This window comes from Ixodes scapularis, unplaced genomic scaffold (genome assembly GCF_016920785.2).
Source record: "Ixodes scapularis isolate PalLabHiFi unplaced genomic scaffold, ASM1692078v2 ptg000597l_1___fragment_1__unscaffolded, whole genome shotgun sequence".
Lineage (NCBI taxonomy): Eukaryota > Metazoa > Arthropoda > Arachnida > Ixodida > Ixodidae > Ixodes > Ixodes scapularis.
The window spans coordinates 1780800-1787383 of record NW_024610006.1 but is presented as its reverse complement, the minus strand read 5'-3'; the positions used below and the strand labels follow the sequence as shown (position 1 = coordinate 1787383).

The 6584-nt window shown below is 43.4% G+C and overlaps 1 long non-coding RNA gene across 2 annotated transcripts; it reads left to right on the top strand.

The window, feature by feature from the left end:
- Window positions 1-495: 495 nt before the first annotated feature.
- On the top strand, window positions 496-4785 carry LOC121834167. Of its 2 annotated transcripts, none has more exons than XR_006077115.1 (3): window positions 496-643; window positions 1313-1584; window positions 4745-4785. It is a non-coding gene; the product is annotated as an uncharacterized LOC121834167 (long non-coding RNA). The 2 variants fall into 2 exon arrangements; XR_006077114.1 differs by lacking the exon at window positions 4745-4785 and adding an exon at window positions 2397-2438.
- Window positions 4786-6584: the final 1799 nt, after the last annotated feature.

Below are 6584 nucleotides of genomic sequence, written 5' to 3'. Positions count from 1 at the left end.
TTTCTCGGTGAAAGTCGAGTTTTCTCGGGGACTGCTACAGAGAGCTTTGTTACCAAGGAGGAGCGAGATACACTATGGGGCGTAATAGTTTGAGAGTTAAATGCCCTTCGGCCATAAAGAATAACTTTCTGGAACTCACGTGCATGCCAGACGTGGGCTTGCGACCTGAGAGTCTCGTGTCCCTAACAGAAGACCGGTGCAAACCTGCCAACTCTTCCGAATTTTTTGTAAAATGTATGAATTGGGACTAATTCTACGATTTTACGAATCTTGCTTCAAATTTTACGAAAAAAAGATACTTTTTTCATTTCTATTTTTTTTAACATTTTTTTCGTAAAACCGTTGCTGGCGGTACCTCACACTGCCACAAGAGGGCGACAGGTGCCGTCCACGGCAGCGTTGTGGTTTTTCCTATCCGTCTATCCGGGGGCCACATATCCAAAATCAATCCAAAGCCCAAAGCCTTTGTTTGTGTGTTTGGCGGCGCATGTTGGTTTGGCGTGTTCAGACGTGGTTGGGCCTCTGTTTCGGCCAGTTTCGAGGCGAGAAGTGCAGCGTCTGTGTTTGTTACACGTGTAATCATAGCATTCCTCTGGTTGCGGTGGCTTCGCGGTGCAATGGCAAATTCCAAACCTAAAAAGAGGTACTTTCAGGTGTTCTTGAAGTCCTACACGTCGGAATTCCAGTGCTTTGTGCCGTCCAAAAAGGTGAGAAGTTTGGATTCTGTAGCACGTGCACATGTAACGTAAGCGTTTTGCACGGTGACCAGGCTGACATTAAGCCTTGCCACCTTGCGAAACAGCCCCCCCCCCCCCCCCCCGCAATTGCGTGAGTTTTACGAATTTTAATGTCCACAGGTTGGCAGGTATGCCGGTGGAGGCGCGAGTGATGGGCCGTCCCTAAACGCGGAGCAAGAAAAATTATTATTTTTTGTGGGGACGGATTTCTCTCGAGGGGGCGGGCGTGCGCCCCCGACAGTGGACGCGCCGCTGTGGGACTTCACGGCTGCAGCAGCAGCTTCGATAAGTACCGTGAATCTCTTGGATCATGAGCAGACACCATGTTGCTTTTTACCTTATTGAACACTAATGTACAAAACAATATGGTGCGAATGTATTGCCTCGTGGTGTTTTCCACGAAAGCTTGGATATCGGGGCTGCAGCACATTTCTAGACCCCCTCGGAGACAATAAATCCGTGACATTCGAAAAAAAAATAATATTGAGTTTAGGGTGCACACTATTAGACACAGGTATAACTAGAAGGGCTGTATAGCGTTGTGGCGTGTTACATAGTTGAATTATATTATGCAGGGGTCTGTGGCTGAAGGCGACATGGCAAAGGGAGGAGAGGAGGAACGTCCTGCGCAAGTGGCATGCCCCCTACCACCGAATGGTACGAACGGTCTGGAGTTGATACGGCACGGGATCTGCTGTCCATTCGGCAGGACCAGCTGGCTGTCCAGCGAGAACTGCTGGCCACACAGCAGGGTCTGCTGGCCACCCAGGAGCAGCAGCTGGCAGTTCAGCAGGAAATGCTGCTCGTGCAGAGAGAGGCAGTCGATGCACTCCGTCGACTTGCAAGCGTAGGTGTTAAGAGAACTGTAGTGTAGTGCACTCCCAATTATTGTTGTTAGGCTGATTTTGGTCAACCCTACTTTAGCCAGTTAAGTTAGAAGGCAGTGTTCTTAGACTCAAACTGAAACCAGATATGATTTGTATGTGTATTTGAAGTGTCCAACAGCGAAGGCTTTATTTTGTTTATTTCAATGAAACCTTCCAGTGCCATAATGCTAATGAAAATTGGCAAGCCTTGAGACAAAATTTTTTCAACTTATTGAAAATTACCATACTGTGCTCGACAATCCGAACTACTACGTCTAAACCGTGGTTCAATAATCCACTTCATCGTTTATCTCATAAAAAGAAAAGATGTTTCAGGAGCGCTAAAAAAGGAAATACTTGGCCTAAGCTTGCCACTTGCTCTTCCGAATAAAAAACTATGTTAAAGGGGTGTTAGCACACATTCTTTCTGATAACTCTAAGCAGACATTCTTTCTGCAAACTCTACCTAATATGTTAATAAACAACCCTCGCAAATTTTGGAGATTTGTACTCTGAAATTAATCTAGTGAATAGCTCTTGTAATAACATATTGAATAGTGAATGTGTGAATATTTAAATAGTGCGTTTTCTGATGCTTTCACTATTTCTACACCCATTACTGGAATTTCTCCTGTTATAGAGAATGATTTTCCAATGGATTCAATTGTTATAAACATTCAGGGTGTTTTCAGCGGTATAGAAACCCTCAAAATATCTCCATCATGTGGCATAGAGGAAATCATTACGAAGGCTCTCACTAACACTAAATTTTCATCCGGTCTTTACCTCAAAGATATTTGAGCAGTCCGTGGACACAGGGGTGTTGCCCTCTGACCGGAAAATTAGTAAGTAGGCCAATATCACTCACCTGCCTCTACAAGATCCTCGAGCATGTCATTTACAGGCACCTGATTAACTTCCTGGATTCCTGCAATTTCTTCACCAATGTGCAGCATGGCCTCTGGAAACGCCTTTCTATTGGGACCCAACTACTTATTATAACTAACGATTTGTTTAAAAATCTTGACACCGGCTTTCCTACTGACGCTGTTTTGCTTAATTTCGCCAAAGTTTTTGCTAAAGTCCCGGACAATCGCATTCTTCTTAAACTTTCTTTCCTAAAACTAGATCCTCATGTTCCTAAGTGGATTGAATCATTCCCTATTCATCGCTCTCAATTCGTTTTCACTAACAGCACATCCTCCTCTTTCTCTCCCGTTTCTTCCGGTGTTCCACAGGAAATTGTGCTTGGGCCTTTGCTCTTTTTAATCTACATTAATGATCTCCCTCTTCACATCTCATCCTCTGTTCATCTTTTCACTGATGACCTGTGCTGTTTATAGACTAATAAAAAACCCATATGACCATGTTGCACTCCAGAACGGCATTTAAGGGGAGACACTGCTCTTTGAAGCAAAATTTTACTAAGAAAACACATTTTTAAAAATGTGTTTTTTGAAGTTTGGCAAGCACTTATCATCTTGTCCTGAAGGATTTTCGACATATTGAATGAGGGCTACAAATATATTAAATAGGCCGTCAGGCTTTTTGTGGGTGCCTTTTAGGCATCCGGCAAAAAATGATTTTGAAACTGGAAGGTTCAAAAGTGTCATAAGTAATTTATAAATCATCCTAGAGCTTTCATTTATACCTTATTGGATTGCACATACCTCTCAGTTCACTGATCTATGTTTATTTTCTGAGCTCAGTTTTTTAATTTGCGTTAATCCTTTCCATAATCATTGCAAATTAAATTTTTAATATTAATAAATCTAATTAGGTTACCTCAAAACAAAGTACATATTTGTAGTCCGATTGTAATGCCAAATAAGCCATGTAAATTTCATTTTATTTGAATCGCAAGTTATATAAAAAAGCTCTTGAAGCAGTGTGTCACACATGGCAGATGTGTCTCAACATTAGCAAATGCACACACCTTTGCTTTACACATTCTTGCTTCCAGCCCTTAAACTCGTTAACATTCAATGGCACTACCATTCTGACTGCTACACAGTAAAAATATCTAGGCGTTCGTTTAACCACTAATATATCCAGGAATGTTCATGTCGACGAGACAATATCATCCTCAAACCGCTCACTCGGTTTTGTTTGTCGCAATTTCAACTCTGCCTTTTCTATCCTTAAACGTCTCCTTTACGCCATGCTTGTTCGCCCTAAACTAGAGTATGCTTCAGCTATCTGGCACCCACATCAGTCTTTTTTTAACTAACGCAAATCGAATCTGTCCAGAATCGTGCTGCTCGATTTATTTTTTCTAATTAGTCTCGCTTTTCTTGTGTCACTGCAATGAAATGTCAATTAGCTCTTCCTGATCTTTCCGTTCGTCGCAGAATTTCCCGTCTTTGCCTTTCCATAAAATGTACTATTCGGAACCATTACGACAGTCTCTCCTCAGCCAGCCCAGCTATATCTCTGCAAGACTCGATCATTCGTGCAAGATTACCCTTCCCAAGACCATTTCAACATTCCCTTCTACCAGAAGCTATTGTAGACTGGAATGGCCTTCCAGATGATATTGTCACCATCACCGATAACGCTAAAATCAGAACTGTACTAACCATGCACTCCCCTCTGTAATGCCCTTCGGGGCCTTGAGGGTAATTCTAAGTAACTAAAGAAACAAATAAATAATATTCCGCCACCAGCGTGTGTTCGTGTAATTATAGGAAACTGGCCTCGTTACTGAAGGACTTGTCACGCGGCAACTCTGCCGTCAGTGTAACTAAAATGCATCATTCGCAAGCGCAGGCAAGAACGCCACCAAGGCAGCTCCAAAGGGGAAAGAGAACAGAGTAAGGGTGGATTTACTCGCCCCACATACGCCTTTGATCAGACTTCTCGACTTCTTTCGTTAACACAGCCATTCTCTTTTCTTCTGTGCTTTAGGAGCACCTAAAATGCCAGTAACTCGTTGTCTACGAGTAATCTAATAAGGTGAATGGTGAAAACTGCTCTGCAACATGACTGCACAGAGCTTACCAAGGTGAAAAGTTGTTTGGCAAAAGTTTCCTATTGTATTGCTTGCAACGCGTCTGAAAACCTCTGGCGTGCTTTTAACTTTACTAATGTGTTGCGTAACAGTTTGCATTTTGTGCATAATGCGCTCCCCTTTTCCTGCAGGCTGTAGAGGGACAAGCAGCAGCAAGTGCGCACCAGTCGTCCGCACTGACTTCGCTAGTGCTTCAGCTCGTCGGTGTGCAGAATCTCCATCCGCCAGCCGAATAAAGTGGGTCTCTATGCTCCATTTCATTTTTGGCACGGGTTACACCACCGTTACTTGAACATCTCAGTTGAAAAACTGCCATAGGTGTCCGCTTTGCAGAATTGTTAAAAGCGAGCAGTCGCAGTCCCGCTGTTCTTGCTGCAGCGGCCATTTTGTAAACTGTGGCTAGACCAAACAACATCTGTGCCTCGATGGGCTTCTCAAGCGTGGCACTGCTCCCCATTGTAGCTCGCTGTGGCTCGCGTGTGGTGTCCGCATTTGAAGACCAACTTTCCTTAACTGGTATGTCGTAGTAATCTTAGATTACGCCACAAGCGAACTTGACATGCAGAAAGAAGGAATTTTTATCAATGTAGACTGCTTTGTAACATCTTCCAACTATTCATATTTGTTTATTCAAAGTGTTCAATAATGGCCGAAGTTTCTCACTTGGTGCACTTGTTAGTAACAGGAATACAAAGGATTTCCAGCAAGGAAGCCTAAGGAAGCTCGAGCACTTCTTAAAGGACACATGCAAAGGACTAATAAAGTTTTTTTAAACAGCCTGGTTGGGAAAAGGAAGTCATAAAACGAATTAACAAGGAAAATAAAATTTTTAAGAGCTATATTCACGGCGCTATACGAATTTGTAGTTGGCGCCGGCGGCCGCTGCGGAAAAGTGGCTGCTAGTTGTCACGTGACTGGTCGCTATTTGTCACGTGGTGCTTCCGCTCTATCGGAAGCTTCCTATGGTCTCTAAAAGTCAGTTATTCATCTTTATTTCAAGTGCAACAAAACACAAAGATTAATCGGTAACTTTTCGAACCCAAAGAAAGCTCCTGAAAAAGCGGAAGCAGACGTGATAGACCTGTGTGCCGGTCAGAAGACGGCGGCAGCGCTGCGGGGTAGACAAACTTGCGCGACGGTGGCGGTGTGGAGAAATAAGTTGACGGCGGCGCACCACGCTCAGCGTGCAGCGGCGGCGTGACTGTGAGTCGACTTTGAGACGGCGCACAGGTCTATCACATGACTTGCGGCGGCTCCCACGGGCGCAACTACAAAATCATTTTGTGCCGTCAATATAGCTCTAAAATTTTTTTTCTTCGTTCTAATTTTATTTTATAACATTCTTTTTCCATCTGGTCTGTTTACAAAAAAAAATGTTTTTTTACTTCGCATGTGTCCTCAAACTTTTAGTACTTTATCGTTAGAAGTTGGAACCGCGTTCCCGCAAGATAAATCGTGATTTGATAGAACTGAAACGTGATCCGATCCGAAACCTTGCCGGCCAGCAGCTTTCACGCGATCGGTAGATCTGTTTGGTGTACTTTAACCTTGCACCTGCTTGTCACTTCGAATACGATAACTTCGTTAATCGTTGTCTGCTGCTTCGATATTCAGTTGCACAATAGGATAAACTCGAAATTTGGTGCCCTGTTCCTCCGCGCAACTCCGCGTCCGTTGCTTACGCACGTCACGTGGTTCGCACATATAAGTACTATGTCGAGCACGTGTGGGTTGTGTGGTAAGCAGAGCTGGTTTGCATTTTGAGCAGCTGAAAGCCACTAAGAAAATAATCAGACTTGTACCCGTCACTGAAAAAGTAACCGATGACAGTTACAATCACTTTGCTGTATAAAGTACCCGACTACAATTACAATTACAGCCTCAAAGAAGTAATCGAAAAATTACTCTAAAGTAAGCAATTACTTCCCACGTTACTTTTCATTCAAACTTTTTTTATGATAGCATAATCCG